General features: G+C 36.9%; 1 long non-coding RNA gene across 1 annotated transcript; it reads left to right on the top strand.

The window, feature by feature from the left end:
• The first annotated feature begins 13,373 nt into the window (after positions 1-13,373).
• On the top strand, positions 13,374-19,375 carry LOC107585239 (uncharacterized). Its single transcript, XR_001609221.1, has 4 exons — positions 13,374-13,544; positions 13,745-13,860; positions 16,464-16,565; positions 19,241-19,375. It is a non-coding gene; the product is annotated as an uncharacterized lncRNA (long non-coding RNA).
• The last annotated feature ends 3,483 nt before the right edge of the window (positions 19,376-22,858 follow it).

Raw genomic sequence — 22,858 nt, 5'->3', positions numbered from 1 at the left:
GCCCCCCCCCCCCCCTCATGGGATGGATCCCGCATATCCAGACCCATCATCAAACACTTGACTGCGAGCTAAATAAAATCTAATCCCCCCCCACACACACACACTCTGGTATAAAGAGGCCTATTGTCCGCAGGCTGCTTTTGTGAAAGTGGAATTAACGCAGGGGATCCTCTGAACTATCTTAGAGCAACTGACAGCTTCATAGAGAGGGAGAGAAGGGGTGGAGGGAAGGGATGGATGGAGCTGGAGATCTGAAGCGGAGACTCCTGGGGGAGTTTAAGAGCTGCTGGCTGTAGTGAGATGGGACGACACGGGGCTACTTCCTGCTTGTTGTTAGGGTCCAGCATCTGAGTCCAGTTCCAAAGCTCTCGCTTCCTGCTGATGCCTCAGCACTTCCCTCGCAATCATTGGATTAACTAGGAGCTCTCTCAGAAAGAGTAACGAACCGTCTGTCTCACCCTAGTAACTAATTGTATCAAGTTGTCAACTGAATATGACAGATTTAACATATTTTCTTTTTGACATTCAGCTCTCGTTTCCATGACAGAGATTCCGGTGTAGAGTAGGGATGTAAATCCATGGAAATGGTTTCTTTACTGCAAATGAAAAGTTGGAATACTAAAAATAGGGCAACATGGCGGAAATAATTGATACGTTTTCTCAACTGTCAAAGTACATGTGCTACTACATACTGCATAGTCATAGAATGATTTCTGAAGGATCATGTAATGGTTGCTGAAAATTCAACTTTGCCATCACAGGATTAAATTACGTTATTTATTTATTTTTGATCAAATAAATGCAGCCTTGGTGAGCATAAGAGACTTCTTTCAAAAACATAAAAAAAAATGTTGGTGACCTAAACTTTTGAATAAGTGTATGCTGCTTAATAATAAAATGCAATAATTTTTTTGGTTATCGATTTTGTATCTTTCAAATATGACATGAGACATCTTAGTGAGATTCGTGCATTCTTACCCAACCCCCCACCTACCCTGGGGCAAACTGTTTCTTGTTTTAAGCATAAATGTACTTATAAATCTAACCAAGTTGTGAAAACAAAAGCATAACTTTAACCAAATTGTATAAAAATAATAAAAACAAACATAAAACTTTAATCAAAATGTTTTGTGCAATGATTTGGAAAAAAAAGGCAACATGCATTGAGGTTTTTGATTTCCTTCAACACACTAATGTCAGTTGGAAACACAGGAAACTTTTAGTTTTAAATGACTGTTTGACAACTTTCAGTATATTTAATTTGAGGTTCTTTTTTGATAAAAGTAACGGTCAATGTAAACTCACAAACAATAAAACAACTACATTCTTCAAAATGAAAGACTTAATATTTGTTGCTGAACTATCAGTATGAGTTAGCATACCTTAATGCATTATAGAGCGTAACCACCTCCATAATAGCACAATTATTCATTGTATATTTTTAGTGCTCATACACAATAGAGCATGCCGTTTTTACCATGTTAATGAGAGATGAGTTTTGAGTCAAGTGCGATGCGGATGGGCTGATGAATTTATTTGTGTTGTGGTCCGGTGTGTGAAGGGACTCAGGAGGGTCTTCATTCCCTGCGTTGTTGAGGGGGTCCCGTGAAATGCCAGGAAACACCACTCCACACTGTCACTGATACATCAAGACACGGCTCTGCAGCCCACTCACACGAATGCCACGTTAGATGCAATTAGTACCAACAGTCACAAACTTAACCATGTTGATCCATGGGTTATGGGAACGAGCATGTGTTTGTGTGTGTGTTTATGTGTATTTAGAGCAGTGACAGCTGATACCGGTCAGCTGTCTCATTAGTTTTATCATTAGGCTAACAGCTGAGTACAGAGAGCTCTCGCTCTCTCACTCCTTTCCCTCCTATTTGTCTTTCTTCCCTGTGGTTCTCATGGGAAATACTTGGAGCAGTGCCCCATTTCCATCTACCTCCTGCCATATTCAGATATGCCTTATATAAAAAAAGTAAACAAAGGCCAAACCGTTCAACCCTTTCATCATGTTCTACGGTTTCAGACTCATCTCATATCCACCGTGCCCTTTCCATATTCTCCACATACTGTGCTCTGTGAGTTTGTAATGGTGACTCTCGTATCCAGCTGTTCTGGGGCTTGTCTAATTGTTGGCATGACAGTGCCAGTGATGGTAAGGGGATGCCCTGGTCATATGTGCACATAGCTGGATGGTTGAGAGACTGGCTGGATATAGTCTCACTTTTATTATCTCTCACAAATGCACAATAGGACACAAATGCACAAAGCCAGTATATTTCAAAACCTAGTGAGTTTTAAGACATCGTAATGCTTTCAACTAACCAATTATATTGGTCACACACACAAAAAAAAAGGTTTGAAAATTTTAATAAAAACTGTTCATCATAATCAAAGCCCCAAAACAGAAAATTAATCTGCAAAACCCTAAACAAACAATTAATGGCTATAATTTCAATGATTTCTTAGACAATTAATTGATAGCCAAATTTAATTGTGACAGCCCTACTTCTGAAGCAAAGTTTGTTCTAAAAGGCAAGAAGCGAAATAAACAATTTTAGTCAAATTCTAAGAAAATGTTGCATATATCCTCGCAAAGATGACAATCCCATAATGCACTGCGATTTTTTTATTCAGTGTTTGTGTCACAGTTGCACTACTGAGTGGCGTACGGAGCAAGGAGTACATCAATCCAGAGAAGTTTAATTACAATACGGCAACAAGGAAAACTCACAAAGCACAGGTAGACATGAACAATACCAGACGCTGAACTAAAAACAGGGAACACTATTTAAACACATGACAAGACGAGGGGATGACAAGACACACCTGGGATCAATGGAAATAAACAGGGAACACCTGGAATTAAATCAACATAATCAGGACAGGAACAGAAAACTAGCCAAATATGGGCAAGGAGGGCACATGGGGGAGCAAAACACACAAAAAACATGGAACAAAGTCTGACAGTTTGTCTGAGTTATGTATTTTTATGTGTATTAGAAAATTGTGTTGTTAGCTTGCACTCTTATAAGTAAAGGTTCCAAAAGGGGGGTTTCATAGCAATGCAACAGAAGAGTGCATTTGTGTTCCCTAAAAACAGCAATGGAAATATTCCATGGATTTTAAAGGTTCTTCATGGAACCACAGATGCCAATAAAGAACCGTTTTTTTTATAAGTGTCGCAACATGCTAGCATCAAACTCTATTGAAATCCAGTCTTATGAGTCCAGTCTTATATGTGTTGAATTGCTGCCAATGGAGAGCGTTCTAAATCAAACGCTTATTAAGTTTCATGGTGGTTAGGATGCTGTCTTAGTAGGTAGCTGCCTGTGTAGGGAATCTGCAGCCAGGCCGCTAGTGTGTTTGGACAGTAGGAGTGTGTGTGAAAGCTCCTTTCATTAAGAAGACTAGGGATGGGCAGAGGTTTAATGGAGGCCTGAAACAGCCCTCTGAACCTCCGCAGATAAACTCACAGGAAGTGTAAATATTTGTCCCCGCAACAGTTTTGACAGGGCTGTCCAGCCTCAGTAGCTCATTCAGCACATCTGCATGTGCGCAGTGTTAGTATTACACATTTTAGTGTGTCCATACAAGCCTTTTTTTGGAGGAAGTCCTTCTGAAAGTGTTATGTCAGATTAGGTGATTGCTCTGCATGTGTGATCTGAACGACAGCTGCCCAGAACTTCTGCCATCCTTCTATAGGTTTAATGTGCTCAGATTGTGTTATATAATGGACACCTTCACTGGCAAATTCTCATTTTCTTTTCGCTTGTTTTTATTTCTTCACATTTCCTCATCTCATCTGTCCTTCATAGGTCAAGTTCTTTGTTTTTTCTCTGTATCTGTATGTCTTTATAAACATTTTGCATGTTCATATGTTATGAATAGGTTTATTCTAAGCACTCTATTATTGCTATGTAAAGAAAAAAAGCAAAAAACAGCATTTATTTGAAATAGAAATATTTTGTAACATTATAACTCTCTTTGCTGCTAATTTTGAATTTATTGCATCCTTGCTTAATAAAAGTGTTAATTTCTTTAAAAAAATCGCATTGACCCCAAACTTTTCAAAGGTAGTATGTAAACTTGCTTTGCTTTCCCTTTGTCTATACTTTCAATTGATTTGGAGTTTGGCATAATCATTCTGCTAAGCTAAAAACACAATACTCTAATAAGCATAAAAACTGCACAACAAAATACTGGCTAATTTATTTGAATCCATTTTCAGTAGATCTACAAGTTTTGCTAAGAAATTTTTCTTAATGCTTTTCTTTATTGAATATGATTAATTATTAATAATAATCATTTATCTTGTCCTTCATTTTGCAGGGGAATATTAGTGCCTCCTGCCTACAGTATTAATAGCTTTGTTGTGTTTCTCATTTGTAAGTCGCTTTAGATAAAAAGTGTCTGCCAAATGAAGAAATGTAGATTAAATTTACAAACTAATACATTCTGGGATTGTTTTCTCCATAAAGGATACATACAGTTTTACCAGTGAATTTGCCTATGATGCCTTAAAACGGAGTCTCAATCTCACCAGGTTTTGGAGCAGAGCTTGTGTGTTTAGAGAGTGTTGTTTTGTATGGAAGTATTCTGGGTTGGCTGGTATAATGAGGAGTCCTGCGGACAGATCAGTGGGTCAGTCAGCACCACAGAGACCCACACAACACATCAGTCCCTCGCACAAACCCAGAGCGACTAACAGGAAATGGCAAAAACATGGGGCTGAGATGTTTTTATATAAGAAAGGGCATAGACACTTTTTTAAAAGAATGTCATGATTTTGAACAAATGCTTTGTTTGTCTTAAATAGCCGTGTGTGTGTGTGTGTGTGTGTGTGTGTTTGTCAGTCTCTGTTCTCTCTGATTCTCTTTGATTTCTCCGTGGTCTTCTGATCTTTTTACATCCTTTCTCTTCTCTGAGCAGGTTATTGTTTCAGGGCAAGAGCTGTAAAAGGGTTCAATGCTCGTAATGTAACCCCCCTCACACACACCGAACCGAGGGCCTGAGGTGAACGCTAGATGAAAGTGTGAGTCTATAGCAGGCACTCATCTCTCGAGGATTCTTTGTTGTCTTTTTCTTCTTTCACAGAGTCTTCATCACATTCACCTGAAAACCCAACTCACAAAAACCTCACGCATACATCGTATTATGAAATGATCACCCCATCTAACAACTGGTTAATTCCGCCCAGGGTCATTGAACTCATTTTACTGATGATAGCGTCGATCCTTTAAAGTCTTATACACACATACACACAGTACTTGCACCCCCCTATTAGGCCTGTATTTTTAGTGCAGACGTTCCCAGAGGTCTGTTAAGCAGAGGATGGTATGGGCTGAGTGGGCAGATGCAATAACACTCCTCTCACCTGTCTCCACCGCTGAGACTCATCATGATTTCACACTGACAATCCAGCCGTGTGACACGTACACGCTGCGTGCAGATACTCGAGCAGTGCTTCTGAAATCACGATCCTCCGTATGGAAATTATATGGTGCGTAGTGATCTTAGTATTTGAGTATAGAAGGATTTTTTCGTACTTGTATATTTATCAGGCCTAAATTTGCACCACACATGAGTGTGAGAGGAAACTGTCTGCAGTGTTGTATGTAACACTCTATTACTGTTATCAGATTATTAATGTATCTTCTTTATAGTAGCCTCTGTCATTACTTAACCAAAATTAAATGAATCAAATTGAAGTTCTAGGACCACCACGCAATTATGTTGAAATGAGATGAAACAGCTTTATTAATTTGAGTAATCAACTTAAAAATATGTTTACTCAATAGTTTGTTGGTTGAACTCAATTTCTTTAGAAGTTAGACTGTTGTTTTATTTTATTTTTGATTTATTTTTTGTTTAGACAAAACGTTGGTTTTTAGAGTGTATAACAATGAATAGGCATGATTTGATCAAAATTTAGCTGGTTGTCATTTGGTTGACAAATGAAGTTTCAATTGACAGATATTTTGTTATGGTGTTTATATAGAGATATGTAAATCTATCCATGCTGCTATACTGTATATTTTCATATCAGAGTGCTGAAGAAATTAATGGACGCATCCATTGGCGTAGCTAACGCCTGAAAGATTTTGCTACATTTTCAACTCAAAAGTAAATATGCATACAATGTAGTTATTTTAATACACATTAAATTGTTATTTTGTAAATAGTAAATCAAATCAAACTTACTAATGCCTATATTAAATTGTTATTTTGTAAATAATAAATCAAATCAAACTTACTAATGCCTCCCAATCTCATTTGTCTAAGAAGTTGTGACATGACAAATCTGCATTTTGGTGGATAATAGCCTACAGCAGGGGTGTCAAACTCAATTCCTGGAGGGCCGGAGCCCTGTAGAGTTTTGTTCCAACCCTGCTCCAAAACACATACCATGTCGTTTTCAAATATGCCTGAAGGACTTGATTAGTTGGATCAGGTGTGTTTAATTAGTGTTGAATCTAAACTCTGCAGGGCTCCGGCACTCCAGGAATTGAGTTTGACACCCTTGGCCTACAGTATATACTGCTTGCTTACCTGTTGCATGGCATGGATGGATATTCACCGTTTTTACAACAACTGCAGAGATATCTGGACCTAACCAAGTCAGATGAAGATGCTGATGCCATGCTTGATGACTCCAGACCCGGACACTTTCACGGCTTGGTGTTCTGCATTTATGTCAGGAAGAGGACTATTAACTAACTATTAACAAATAACTAAATGTTATTTGATTTACACAAAACAAAGACCTAGACCTAGATTTTACAATATAAACTGCTTAATCTGCAATTTTCAGTAAGATTGACTAAATAGGCTATGAAGTGTTGGTGTACCGGCTATTGTGTGAACTTGAATCAAGTCCAACATATGTTTTAAAGCAGTGGGTGAGAAATTCACTCTTTGATTTGTTTAATAAAAACCTACTTTGATATTCTGTTGACAAACATGTTTATAGTGGATTATTTTCAATGTGCTTATTGCTAGCGCAGCAAAATTCAGCTGCTAACGTTGCAAGTAATTCACCTGCGATGTATCTCATGCGCTTGCTGCTGATCTGTGTAATCATAGTAAAAACATGTAGTGTGACTTAGTAAGTTTACTATGGAAAAGCTAAAATGTATTTTAAAGTGTGCCTGTGCCTGAAAATGTATATATTTATATTTAATTTATCGCTTTGTTTTATTGTATTTGTACTATATCTGGTAATTCCATAACAATCTTGATAAAATAACTTTAATTACCTGAAGGAAATACCAGTGCTTGCAAGGTTGCAAAGGAATGATATTAAAGTTTGAGGTTCTTTATAAATGAAAAGCCGCCTCAGAGACGCTTTGTTTTTGGCTGTGATCAAGAATAAACACTTAGTCTCTGTGCAGTGTAAAGGGGACTAGAAATGGTTAAATATATACAATGAAGACAAAAACAGAAGGATAATTCAGTATGCAAATACTAACTTTGCTGTACATTCTGAATGCTGAACACTAAGGCAAGTCAAATAAAGTAGAAATATTTAATACATATTTAACATGAAACCAAACTAGATAGCACACCTAAGGCTGAAATGATAAATTATCTACAAAACAAAGTTTGAATGTAGTCTGTGTTAAAATCGTTTGGACTGAATTTATTGTAGAGGTTTAAAGAACTTGAATGTTTGAGGAATATCAGTGTAATTAGTAAAGCAGGGCACACACTAAAAGATAATCGTGCTGGATTCTCCCCTTCCGACAATCCTAGGTAAAGTCCTGATTATCTTGATGGTTCTACAGATTATTTTATCAGATTTTCCTGTGGTGTGGGGTGTGTTAAGAGTGAATATACTCAGAAGAATGTTGGGACAGCACTGATCTCAAATCATAAATATCCAACATGTTGAATATTTACGATCAGAAATACTGTTGTGTGGGGGATCCCTGAGGACAAACGCACACACACTCTGTAGATCAGGGGTCACCAAACTCGATCCTGGAGGGCCACTGTCCTGCAGAGTTTAGCTCCAACTTGCCTCAACACACCTGCCTGAAAGTTTCTACCTAAGACCTTGATTAGCTGGTTCAGGTGTGTTTGATTAGGGTTGGAGCCAAACTCTGCAGGACACGGGCCCTCTAGGACTGAGTTTGGTGACCCCTGCTGTAGAGTGTCATTGGGAACGAAACAATTCCCAATCAGAAAGCAAGTTGATGGAAGATGGAATCATTATTCACCTCTGGTTGTTTGTGAATGGAATCCGTGTGGTGTGCTGTCTTGGTCACATCATGGCACTCCACACTCTAGGAACAAACTGTTAAATCTATGATTTTTTTTTTTAATCGTTAGGTGTGTGGTCTTTCACATTTTGGAAATTGGATAAGATTTTAAATATAGGCCAGCCTTAAAACTCATTAGTAAGACCACATAGCATCTGTGTGGTGATCACTGTAAATTGCATGCTGGTTAGAAATGTAACGAGTGAGTGTGTGTGCTTTATTTGTTTGTTTAACTAATCAATTGTCTGGGTCATATAATTTCGTGTCAATTCTATTGCCAAACGATCCTTGCTTGTTACCTTAGCTCGTAGCTTACGCATAATAATTCTCTCTCTTTCAAGAGCTGACAAATCATCAAATTTTGTATTTCACCCGTGGCCAGGGAGAATACAAAATTTACATATTCAATTGGTAATATACACTGACATCAGCTTCTCGCTGGCCGAGTAGCTGATAAAAGTATAAACTATTGAAAGTCAAAGTCAGTTTTGATCAGGTGGACCTCGAATTCTCAGATCGAGTTCTTTTAAAACCTGAGCTAGAAATAAACCTGAATTAATTAATAATGATTAATTCCCTTACAACTGAGTAAATTATTACAGTGTTTATGTAGTATGTTAGACTAGTTTAAGTGTTTATGTAGTTAATAAAACCTTACTTGTATCACACTTGACGTGTTCATTGTTTACTCATAACCGGAGTCAATAATCATGCAGATTTACGTTACAAGCTTATAGAATTGTACAGTAAGAAAGTTATTTCCTTTAACCAGGAAATTAACGTTCTTAGAATTGACAAGACGGTTGACCCTGAGTGGTCAGCTAAATATCTACAGTGGATCTAAAATATTAATAATTAATCATAACTAGTTATGGTTAATTATTCATATTTCCTGTTGTGAGCTAAATTCGCTACATTTATCAAGATCAAAATCCACTTTTTGCTGGATATACACCATGTAAAAATTTTAAAGTAACCTTTTAATTAGTGCATGGATGCTTTGTTCTATTCTAAAATATTTGATTTTGTAACTGATATGTTTTATGTCTATTGTGTGAATGTGACAGGGTGATCTCACTATGGGATATGTGATTGTTGTCATATTTCTAAAAAATCTAAAATGCAAGTCTGTATTAAACTAAAAATGGATAGAAATCATGTCCTTCAGATGGAATAAAATCAACAGAATTAAATTCAATCTTGATGGCAACAAAGCATATGAGTGTAAATCACTCAGTATCTGCCTTTGAAATCGGCGTCGGATGCAATGCGGGAAGTGAGAAAATGTCCATCTTGACTGCACTTATTTCACTCCTTCCCTCACTCAAAGTCCCTTTCAAGGAAAATCTGTTTACTCTGCGGCCATATTTGCAATGCCTCCAGGCTGTTGAAGATCATTGAAGATCTGTGTCCACTGTTGATCAAGTTGATAGAATTCACGTTTTGTTGTTGTACAAGTTTACCTATGCTCTCCATCTTTTTAAACCACAGGTCGCCATCCAATTTATTTGGAAAACTGGAAGTGAAGACGAGGATTACCTTGTAAGTTTTAAAAACAATGAATGTGTATTTACTATCTTTGACGCACCAAAAAGAAAAGATGTGTCCACAACAGTGTAGATAATGTCTAAATGCAAATGATACTGAAATAACAAGATTATATCCACCTTATTTTTCCCGTAAGTGCGGGTGCGGCCATTTGTAAATTTTATGGGCCTGGCTTCTGGTGTCATCCACTTCCAGCTATTTTTAGCTTGTTTTGCTGCTTGATATTGCAAATTGGTATTGTATTACAGTTTTTCTCGATTGCTAACACACAATTCATGAAACATTTCACCATTTTCTCACAACTATAAACACAATCTCAAAACTATACACCAACTTGTGCAAACTTCAAACTTCCAGGTCAAAATCAAATAATTTAGTCAAAAACATGTTCTCTTTTGTCAGACTCAAACTTTGGCCTCAGATGATACACAAACCTGTCAGATACACAGACTATTTTCCTGACTAGAGAACACTAGTGAGATCAATTCAAAACACTGTTACAAAAACCTCCTTTTGGGAAATAGGAATCCTTTTGCTAGTCAATGTCTGTTAGAGTATACAACATAAATAGACGGATGCAGATACAGTAAAATTCAGCATTAAACTGTAAGAAAAGTTTACTTCCATTACACTACTGTAAAGAGATCTTACAGTAGATGAAAAGAGAAGAAGAGAAAAGTTCAAAAACCGAACAAAAGAATATACTGTAAACACACACTGGAATATACTGTCAGTTACTGTAAATAAATAAATTAATTAATTAATTCATTCATTCAGCATCCTCTGCCAAATTGCATTACAGTATTGGTAGTATCCTTATTTGTTATAGCAGTTTCTTCTGACAAAACACTTCTCTATCTCCCCTAGACAGTCATCTCTCAGTTTTGCAAAAATAGAGTACATGTAAAGACTACTTGGCTACAAATAAATCCAACAGTAATGAGTTTGAGGGTGTACTGTACAACATGTGCTACAGTATTTACTGTACATAGAATAATGAAAGTTCTCTCATCTGAAGTACTGCTGCTATGTACTGTAATTATATTGTATGTGTTTTTTGTAAGTAGTATTGAAACCTTGAAGATGAGCCTGTAGGCCAACTTCCCTCATGGTCAGTCCATGCAGAAGAACATGGTCAACTATAGTGCTTTGTATTTCAACAGGAACAAATGAAATTTGACCTCAACCTCTTCGTTTTTATTTTCCCCTCCAATTCCTCTTTGTCTCCCACTACCAGGATTCATTTTCCAAAACACATAATCAGCTGTGCTCTTGTTCATATCATCCTGAGATTCTGACCTGTGTGTCATCAGTTTTGCTACTTAATGTTCACACATGGATACATTTTTTTGATGCTTGAGTTACTTATATTGTGTGTTTGTGTTTTCTGAATGAGAACATGGTTAAACCTGTGCAAAATGATGGTGTTTTTGTGTAGAGTTTTGCAGAAAACACTGAGCAAATTGGAAAGTGTACAAACAGGTGAAATGTGTTAAACGTTTTGAGAAACGTGTCTTTGTTTTGAGAACTGTATGAATGGTTTGGAAAATTGGGCCAAATGAATCGGTTATAGTGTGTTAGCAATCGAGAAAAACTGTAATGTATTATCTTAATTATGAACATACTGGTTTGCAGGGTTGGGCAAAGATACATCAAAATGTATTTCAAAATAAAATACCAAATACCTTAATTTTAAGTGTCTCAAGATAAACTACAAATACAGCAGCCACACTAAGTATCAAAATAAACTACTGTATTTTAAAAATAATAAATACTTTTACAAGGGAGCATGACATTTCTTCGCAAAACTTCCACCAATTGGCTTATTTGATCTATCCCTTCACCATTACACTGACTCAGTTGATTAAGTAAACAATGTTTGATAGCAGCAGCTTTTCTCTTCCCGAGTCATGCAATAAATCAGAATCAGAATCAGAATGAGCTTTATTGCCAGGTATGTTTAAATCTGACATATGCAACCAGTTAACAGATCAAATATTCACATATCCCTGTAATCTCCCAGATGAAGGTCGGTTTTAAAGTAACCAACAGTTTAATGTTTAACAGTTTACAAATGAGTCATGATGGTATCCTAATTTAGTTACTTGGTGTTTGGCAACGAAGGGCCTACTTTACATCAGCAACACTGACTCAATGACAAACCAGTCATTCATAAGAAGACGAATAAGAAGATGGCACCTGTATTCAAAGCAAAGTTTCTAACTAATTAATCATTTGATTGTTAATCATAAATTTAATAATATATTATGTGTCAGGCAGTCATTCATGCAATGGTATGCAAAATCATGATCCTTCTAAATGACTACTTCAATTAGGGTACAATATTCAGCAATCAAATATTTATTTATCAAACATTGGACACCTATTTGGAAGTTGAAAACAAACATTTTAGCATTACAACAGTTATTAAATGATCAATATGTTTTGATTTGAAATGTAGCCAGAAATGTAATCATAAAGTAGCAACAGAACTGGTCAAGGAGTATTAACCCAACTCCAACCACTGAATCTATTGAGAGCCATAGAAGTATAGAGGACACACACATATACACTTATAATAAGTGCAATTGCACCAAGCACAGCACATTCTATTACTCATTCATCCATACTTTCTTTTCAACTCGTTCCAATAATTCCTGCCCACTAAAAGCTGCACAGATGTATTTGCTTACCCCGACAGGCATCGTCTATGTAAACAATTTAGAGAAAGTTCAGTCGACTCACACTTTAAATCATCACCACGATATGTATTGTCATGTCACCCAGCGCTAACATGCAGTAATGCTTTAAACACATTTGACAAGCTAGTTGATAAAAAAACAACAACAGTCGATTGACTATTAAAACTGATTGGCTAACAGTATTTTTTCCCTTTGTCAGTGCTCTTTTATTCTTTCATGTTAACTGAAGGCTAATCTGAATGATGCACTATTTTAACTTTAATCAACATGTACAATTGACCATGACATCGACACCTAATCTTATTCCAGAAAAATCGCTCACCCAATGCTGAATGGAGCTATATAGATGCAGCTCCATTCAGATGTTGGGGTTGGGGGAGGGGGTGTGTCTGAACTAAATCAGCACCCTGATAAAGAGGTTGACTGTATTATACAAGTATTTTGTATTTCAAATATTATTTTATATACAAGTATTTTAAATAGTGGCCATCCCTGCTGGTTTGTAGTGCAAACAGTTTTACCGTTTACTGCATGCTTTTATTCTTCTCGTTATTTCCCAACAGCGGCTATTGAACTGGAAGTCTCGCACATTCACAGAAAATGGCTTACTTCCACATTGAAAAATAAGATGGATAGATATCCAGCTGACTTACAGTTGAACACATTTTCTTTAGGCCGGCTATCCCTACAACCTCCCATTTGAAGTGGTCCTGATGAGTCTGGTGAAGGAATCTCCTAGCCTTCATATTATACAGCTGTTCGAGTGGTTTGAAGACCCAGAAACAATTAGTCTGGTTATGGAGTATCCTGAGCACTGTGAAACACTGCAGTGGTTCTTTGAGCTCAACAGTGGACGCTTAGAAGAGAACGTTGTGCAGACACTAATGGTTCAGATTGTCCGGTCTGCAAAGGAGTGTATAGACCATGGGGTTTACCACGGAGACATAAATTCGAAAAACATTCAATACAGCATCCTTGAAGATAAAGCTGATTGACTTTGGATGTGGACGACGAATCGGTGGTAAGTTTCCCTTTGGTCTTTGATTATTTTATTAGTGTTTTTGCACATATTATTGACTGACTCCTAAGTAGAAAAAGACTAGAAAACAAGGGCAGAGATAAAAAGCATCAAACCCCTAAAGTTTGGATTTTGGATCTTCTCCACTGAACGTGATTCACTGCTGAACCGTTTGCTCAACACTAAACATTTCTTGCTTACAGAACCAGAAATGTACCCAGATCCTGAAACCAGGATACCCTTACAAGAAAAAAGATGGACTCTCTCGGTTGTATTCTGGGCTCGATGATTCGATCAGCCCACATCCGTGTACCCGAAGGTGAGATATTGGCACTAACAACACAATGACAGTAACATTGTTTAAGCACATCTGTATAATTCCTCTGCAGAATCTCAGGAAATTTACACTGAATGCAGTCCACTAAACATTATTTGAATTATTAATTTCACTGTAGTTATTTTACACTACCTTCGATTAACTATATTGGAAAAAGCTATATTCATACATGTCAGCTATGTGGCCATGACTAACCAGCATTCTCCTTAAAATTCATAAAGAATGCCAGGAACTTTAATTGGTGCAGAAACATTAATCGCGTAAGCCAGCCCTGTCTTGAGGATATGTTAATGCACCAATGGTTATGAGAGTAGTCATCCTCAGGAACAGCAGAAGGAAATACAGCACAGGAGAAGTCACAGAGACTGTGGATGAGATTCAAACAATGGTTTAGATACAGTACCTAGTGAGCCAGGCAAGAAGAACACATAGAATGCCGAGAGAGACAAGACAAACACCACAGTATGATACCAGCTTAGAATCTAGCGGAGAAGAGGACATCTGGAGCAGGAATGTGCACAGATAGACCCCAAGTGGGTGCAAAACATCAGTGCCCCTTTTTGCTGACTTTTTTTTTTCATTTTATATTTTAGTTTTTATTTAAATTTGGCCCATGGCATCAGTTCTCTTAAATGCAGTTGTCAGGCACACACTTAAGTTCTAATTCAGTGAGTCTGCACAAGCCCCTGATTATCACTCTCTTTGACATAACCACAGTTAATGCACACAAATTGAGCACCCTGTGGCTCAATAAACAAGTTAATCTTTCTTAATGTAGGGCTCAAAGCTAAAGATTTTACATTACAGGCGGGCCAGTGGTTCAGATTTTTACTTGCCCTGCTAACATTTTCACTGGCCCTGCAACAGCAACAACAACAACAACAAAAAGTTATTGTTTCCGTTGTTTTGACTCATGTTATCTTGTATTTTATAAATAAGCTTAAATGACACCCAAATTTTAGATACCAGTTAAATTTTACAATTCTCGTTTTCAATTTCGATACCACAGCAAAAATTACGAGCCTGACAAATATACATTTTAAACATTATGGTCATTATAAACATTAAAGTTGTAAATGAGTAAACAGTCAGTAATAAATTAAAAACAAATAAACAAATTACAAGCAAAAGCAGAAATAAATAAATCAGTGCTGTCAAAATTAACGAATTAAAGTATGCGATACATTTTTTTTCAGTTTAACGTGTTCAAAATATTTAACACAATTACCGCAGGGGCGAAGCTACGGTTGACCACCCCACTCACAACTGCTGCTTTTTTCTTGACAATAATAGCGTTTATTTAGACGCCACATCAAACGGGAGTCTTTTTAGACGTACACTCCAACTTCACCTCAGCGCCAGGTGCTAGTCAAACGAGCATGGAAAAGGTACAGGGGACGAGGAGCTGAGATGAGATGTTGCCAGGGCAGGCCATATGTCAGTAAAAAACTATTTTCCTGTTTTCCTGTTCCTGTTATACTGTGCTCATCGTAGCATGTACTCTTCAACTGCACGCACAAATGCTGCAACACGCTGTATATCATTTCATATTAAAGCGCAGAAGAAACTATGAGCATGCTGTAATGTCGTAGTTATGTCATCAAAAAGTCATGAAGATTGTTTTAAGTTCACTTAAATTAAGTTGTATTTTTTTTAAAGTCTAATCAATGTTAAAATTATTAGCTCCCAATTATACTGTAATGTTTAATGGTTAGTTTCAATGGTAAAATATTAGACATAAAAAACAACAACAATTGCCTAGTAGTATTGGTATCAGTGATGCTTGCCTTCAGTCATAAAAAGATGCCATTAAACCAATATTAAATATTGTCTTTATGTTGTTTCTACATTAATTTGGAGATTTAATGTGAAATTATTGCAATATAAAAATATATTTAAAAACTTTCATGTTAGGTGTGATTAATCGCAATTAATTTCAGAAAAAAAATGTGTGATTTAATTGATTGACAGCACTAAAATAAATAGAACAAAGATAAAAATGAAAAAGTGTGATTTTTTTTATTATTATTTATATTATTATTATTTATATATATATTTTTTCATTTTTGATTCATATTAAGGACACAGACAGCTAGTAAATTAGGCTGCAGACACTTTAAGACAGTATGATGATACAAATCTGATTTCTTTCTTAATGGTTTATGTACACTGAAGATATAATCAACTTTTTTAAGCATACTCGCCAAGACAGGTATTTTGGCATAATTTTGTATGTATTTGTCCTTTAAAGAAAACACGAAAGAGAACTCAATTCAGTGTACTGAATTGAGTTATATTGTTTCTTGTACTTGAATGCTTCAAAATCGCTAGAATGGTCAAACTGACAAGGCTTAAAAATATATATGCAAATAGTAAACTTTCATGACGCAGCGGCTCATTCAGACCAGTGACAAACTACCTAGACACATGCCTACCTGAAATCACTTACTGTAGATGTGCATATTGTCTGAGGAGACTTTGATAAGGTTGATTTTTACTTCCTAGTTCTGTGTTTCATAGATGCTTCTGCACTCTTTTAACCACATTGCTTTTTTCTCTTTTTATTTTTATAATTTCTATTGCAGAAAGCAGAAGGTGGTGACAAGGAGGAAGTTTAAAATGGGTCTGATCCACGGACACCAGGTGATCCTCTGAGGTGACATGGCAAGATTGGCGTTGCTTCAAAGGTATCTGGTATCTCATCTCTGGCCACACACACAATTTGAGGCTTTGGAAGTCTTGGGTATGTTTTCAGAATGGTCTTGATAGATATTTTCATAAATTACACAAAACAAACATTGTATGTTAAAAGACAGGCCACTCATGTGTCCAGCAAGATTAGAATCCATCTCAGTCATCTCCCATTCAAAGTCAACATCCCAGTGTGATCCTGAAAATGTTAGTTTTGAATAATGCTGTATGCTTTCAAGAAGCTCCAAACAGGAACCTGATGGCCTTCATCACATCGGGATCATAGACAATATGTTGTATATTGGATATCTGTATATTGCGTCTTTTATAGTTTGCAATGGAACAAACCTGTCCCTTTTTCTTATCTCGATGATGGATGATTTCAAGTAAAGTTCCCTAAGTTTTGTATGTGTGCATATCAGGGGCATTCAGCATGCTCTGCATGCCCAAGCCATCTGAGAGAATAAGTTTGGGGACTGGCTAAATATTAACATTACTATAAACTCCCTTTTCATTTGAGATGTTCTATAATAAAATGTTGGCAATACATATGTAAATGTATGTATTGCTATGTCTTTAATTTGCGACAGAATTGCATATTAAGCAAATAAAGAGCGCTCCTTTTTTAATCACTGAAGTTGGCGGTCAGTTCAGTATAATACTATAGAAGAATAATGGTACATTTATTAAGAGTAGAATATAAAAATCCCCCGCCCCAGTGCTACCAGATCTGCCTCTGGTGCCACCATCTGTAGAATGTAGTGGCGCTGGTGCCACTGCTCAAAAATGTTAGTCTGGAGCCCTGCATATATTGCCCTATATCAGGAGTGATATTGCTATATACATTGTTACTCATAAGGCCATATATAATTTTCATATACATATGTTCTCTGAGTAAATAAAGATATAAGTTCATAACATATATAAATATGTAGATTTTTTTATATGTAGCAACCATGTCAACAATATATATATTTTATTTATATATACAACTTTGTTAGAACAACATATATACATACAAACATCATATATATCAACATATACTGTATGTTTGAGAAAACTTATCAAACTGAAAATTTGAAATATTTTGATTATTCTGTTTGTTTTCCCCATTTTTGATAAATCTTGCGTATGTGACATGTGTCTTCATATCTTTTAATATTTGTGTTTGTTTCTAATATAATTTGGCTAATTTGATTTATTTTCAGATATAAATAAGATTGCAGTTTTCTATTTTTGAACTGATGCTACTGTACAAGGGCAAATATTAGCGTAAAATATGAATAAAAGGTTAACTGGAGGCTTTCAGTTCAGTCCTAAAAACATCCATCCGAGCCCCTGCCAAGCAAGTCTGGTTGCCTGGCAACAGTTCTCTTTCTCTTCCTCTTATCATACCTCTGATGATGCTCTACACACTTTCCACTGCAAACCTGGTGATAATGCTTAGCACAGACTTTTAGCTTCCAAGTGTGTGTTTGTGTAATGTATGTGTGGCGCACCACTCGTGTGTTTGTGTCGTTCAGACCTGATGGGGTGGATGAGTTTTCGTAGACATGCTGTGTTAGCAAGGTGGTTGTGGTCCAGATTCAGTCAGTGTGGCAAAACTAACAGCCACCACAGATTATTCAAAGATAATTTCAGAGCCAGTGCAGTGGAGGATGAATTGCACTGCTTTATATAAAGCACAGCAGCTCTGCTTTAGTGTAGCAAACCAGAGTACTTGAACAAGGATACACAGCCAAACAATATATACAGTATATATATATATATATATTTTTTTTTTTAGCATTCTAATGTTATTTAATATAAATATATATATTTAAAAATTGTGCTATATGATGTCCTTTTTGATATGATGGAATTGTGTTGATAATGATAATTAGACAGTATTTTGCTGAGTGTGCTGGTACCTAAATGTACGTGTCTTTTACATGTATTTAAAAAAAAAATGTTATACATCTAATCAATAAATTCAATTAGAAAAATAAGACACTATAAGGCCGTTACCAATCAAATGAATATCAGTATCAACAAAGTCCATCTTTGCATTACAAATGTGCAACTGCACCTGAAGTGTTATACAGCTCAGAGGGGGCATGAATGCATTTACACTGCAATTGCATAAGTAATGCTATGAGATTGTATTAAAAATTTCATTTTGAATATAAATAAAGATTTTTTTATAGTTTAAATTTGAAACCACAGTAAAACTGCCAATAGGTGGCGGCAAGTCAGTCTTAATGGTGAGTCAATTGAATCTTTCATTCAATATGGCTGATTCATTCAGTAAATTACCGTCTTAATGAATAGGCTTTTGAATCATTCAATCAAACATATTCAACTTTTTTTAAGGTATTTAAAACTGTGAGAAAGTCGTTTTGAAGCTGTGGAGAACAGCAGCTCTCGCCAGCATTGTGTGATATTGGCGGTTCTGCAGCTTCAGATGCATCCACATGCTCACACACACACCTGCTTGGTTCTAATATGATAGTTTGGAGTGAGGGAATGGGCTTATACTATAGGACATCGTTTTTTTTCTGCCTCCTTTTTGCTGTAGCCTGCCCTTGTCTTCTCGGTTGGGTATGAACACTTGGCTTGAGCTGCAGATACAAACAGGAAGGCTCAGTAGTGCAAATTACATGCATTCTCAATAAGCATGTTGGGTGTCCAGATTTCTTTGTCTGCAGGTGGTGTGTGTGTTCCAGATGTGTTGATTGATCACGGTTGGATCCGCTTGGCAGAAGGGAAATGGGTAAAGAGAGAGTGAGGCCAGTGCATTGTGTGGTGCGGTGGATTTTTAAGGACAGCTGGCAACGACAGCGTAAGAAGAAGATGCCAGCGCAAAACTTTACTGTTTCCTCTCTCTCTCATTCTCTCTTTTCCTTCTCTTCTCTCCCTCCCTCTTTCTGTTGTTCAGGAAGTACAGACTGAATGAAATCCATTGACTGGCACTGGTCTGGTCTTCACTGCCTCGGCAACAGTTGTCAGGGTGAGGGGCCCAAGGACACCCCCGCTGAGAACCAAAGTGTATTAAACACAATCCAGAGCAAATCATGTGTAAACGGAAAACGACTCCAAAATAAACCCAGACCAGAGCTGTGGTGTGGTGTGGACCAATGGGTGTGCATTCAAAGGGCCTGGCCAGCTGCACAAGTTTACTTGTTGTCATGTTTGTTTATGAAGCTAAAAATGAAGGGTATCAAGGAAATGCCTAGTCACGCTTCAGGAAGTGCTTAAGAATGCACACAATCATAAGATTTTAGTGACAGTGAGGGGGTTGTGACTGTATTGGATGTTTTTTAAAAAAAATAGGGTTGATGGAGTCCAATTTGTATAACACATCAAGCAGAATCTGAAAAATAATGATTGTCAAACACACAAAAGTCCAGATGGATTATAATTTTTGCCTTGTTTCCTCAAAATCAGATTTTATAATTTTTTTTTTTGCATTTTTTGATGTGACTTTTGGATAAAGTTATGTTTAGATAAAAAAAACAATGCAGAAAAATGATTCTGACTGAACGTTGTTATGTGGTTGCTTGGGTGTTATGGGTGGTTGGATACTTACGTATGAGCCCACCCCAAGTATCTGTAATTGTATTTTTCAAACTTTTTTGAAACTTTATATTATATATATATATATATAATTAAAAAAATATTTTATATCTCTTTTCACTATAAATGTTGTTCCAGAGCAGTTTTACAGTTAACTTTAACATCACTAAAAATACACTACTGGTCAAAAGTAATAATTCATTAAATATTCTAAAATCTTAAAGGGGTCATATGCCCCGCCTTTCTGAAACATGTCGATTTTTACAAAGCTCATCATTCTGAAAAAGCGAGGTGTGCTGTGATTGGCCAGCTATGCAGTGCGTTATGATTGGCCGAATACCTCAAGCGTGTGACGGAAATGTTATGCCCCTACCATACTGTTATGATGCCCTGTCAGGCCGGAGCGATGATTCAAAAACATGAAAACCCATTATAAACGAGGCATTCGTTGCATCCAGTGGGGACATAATTATGGATTATAATGACTTATACTGTCTTTTTACGCGTTGCGTTGCATCGCGCCGCGTAAACATAAAACCATGTCTGCATTTGTGATCGGAGAAATGGCAAACAACAAGCCCTACTCTACACTGCCCAAAAACTCGCTTTAAATATATAAAACATAAAAACTCTTTAAATATAAAAAACGTACTTACAGTCTTTGAGTCAGAACAGCCGGCATTGTAGTCTACTCTACGAGGATCAGGAAACGTCCTTTCCATAAAATGTGCTGCACACATCTGAGGGCTAGAGTGAGCAGAGGTCGGGGGCTAGAGTGAGGAACGGCCAGAAGGCTAGCGTGAGCAGAGGCGGCGGGCTTGAGAATGGCACGGCCGGCGGATTCGTCGAAGGAGCGTCCGGAGGGCTTGCGGCAACAACATGTGACGACCCCGGGCTGGACTCCGCTTCATCCACGGTGAAAGCCGATCCGGCAATCCACAGTGCAAAATTGTTGTATTTCTTCAGCAACCAGCACGGTTCAGCTCTAGGCATGACAAAGCGGATATCGTCCTCTTTTGGAAGGCCAAACAAAGTAGTTTCGCTTTCACAACGAAACAGTGCCTTCACGACATGGCGGCGGCAAAAAGTTACGCCTTCTTTCTTTGTGTGAACATTTGGGCGGCGTTATACAAATCTTCCCACATAGTAGGTGTGGCTGACTCTTAACTTTTATAAAGAATATCTCTTTGGATTTGAGACTTTAGTCTTTGCAACTTTACAGATCTTCTTTATGCACCAAGAGCTTGTAACACTCCAAAGAGAAAGGAAAAATTGAAATCGCATAATATGACCCCTTTAATTATTTGGAATAATTTCGATTTTTAAAATGTTTTAATGTTTTTGAAAGAAGAGAGCATAAGAGACTGATTTCTAAGACATTCAAAAACTTAATTTAAAAAAAAAATAAAAAATCTCTCAATTTTTACACAGACACCCTTGAATCGTTTTGCATCCACCTTTGAATAATAATAATAAAAAAACTTCTCTGTGATATTATTGATGATTGTATTGCTTACCAGGATGATGATAGCCTAATAGTAATAGTGATGCTGACCTTAACAACATCACTAATAATTCATGTCCTCTGTGGGATTCTGCATGTGTGAAAGCAGTCAAGTATTAATGTTCTAGTTATATGTGTTTGTGTAAGTTATCAGCACAGTGCTATTTTCTCTTTCATCTGATGAATTCCATCTTTATAGTTCATCCTGTTTGCACATCAGCATGTTTTCTCTTATGCATGAGTGTGCTTAAAAAGTTGCTCACATATGTTTTTCTATTGTGGTGGGGACTTTCCATTCGACTTCTATTGTTTTTATACTGAGCTAATGATATTTTCTATCCCATAACCCCAAACTAACCCTCACACAAACCTTTTTGTACTTTTAGATTTTCAAGAAATGTAGCTTGTTTGTTAAGCCGGATGTCAGGTTTTACTATCCTTCACTATCCACATACACAACTCTACATAAACATACCTCTATTCTCATAGATGCACACAGCTCTCTCTCTGTAAACTCGCTCTTCTTTGGGAGTGTTTACTTCCACAGGATGGAGAGGCAGGTTTAGCATGTGGAAGCGTTCCGCTCAGCATAATGACTGCTAATTTCACAGCAAATAAGTCAACAGCGATTCCTTTGAATCACACACCATTTACGAGTGGCCACGAACAGACAGCATTCCTCTGACTGGAGCTAAAGCTGGAACTGTCTTCTTATCTATTGAACTGCCACTGAACTGTAGAGTCAAAGTATTTACCTCTAAACTGAACAGTCTGTTTCTGTATCTCACACACATGTAACACTGTCTTACTTTCTTCTCAGCTAATGAGACTTACCAGCCTGCTCTGAGCGCACACAAACACTACACACAGAATATCAGCAGATCTGTGTGTGGTAAACTGTATTCGACCTTGAATGCTTTCTCAGTTATGAAATGGACATCACAACGCACATCTGTCGCTCGTGATTTCACTGAAGACTTAAAATGACAACATTCAAATGTTAAACTATTAAAGCTTTCCTAAATATGTGTTTACAGCTTTGCAAAATAACAGGTTGTTATTTTTATCCCTAAAAATCCTTTCTGTTATTGCACTTAAACATATATTTATATTAACGTAATTGACCTATCGGTAAGCTCCTCCCCTCGTACACAGATGAGCTAATGGCAGTTGAGTATCAGCTACACGGGGATCGGAACTTGGACATTTTTAGGTTTCAGCACCATAGAG

The sequence above is a fragment of the Sinocyclocheilus grahami genome, unplaced genomic scaffold (assembly GCF_001515645.1).
Source record: "Sinocyclocheilus grahami isolate Dianchi unplaced genomic scaffold, SAMN03320097.WGS_v1.1 scaffold68.1, whole genome shotgun sequence".
NCBI classification, from domain to species: domain Eukaryota; kingdom Metazoa; phylum Chordata; class Actinopteri; order Cypriniformes; family Cyprinidae; genus Sinocyclocheilus; species Sinocyclocheilus grahami.
Note: the sequence above shows the minus strand (reverse complement) of the source record. Positions and strands in the feature narration are given on the sequence as shown.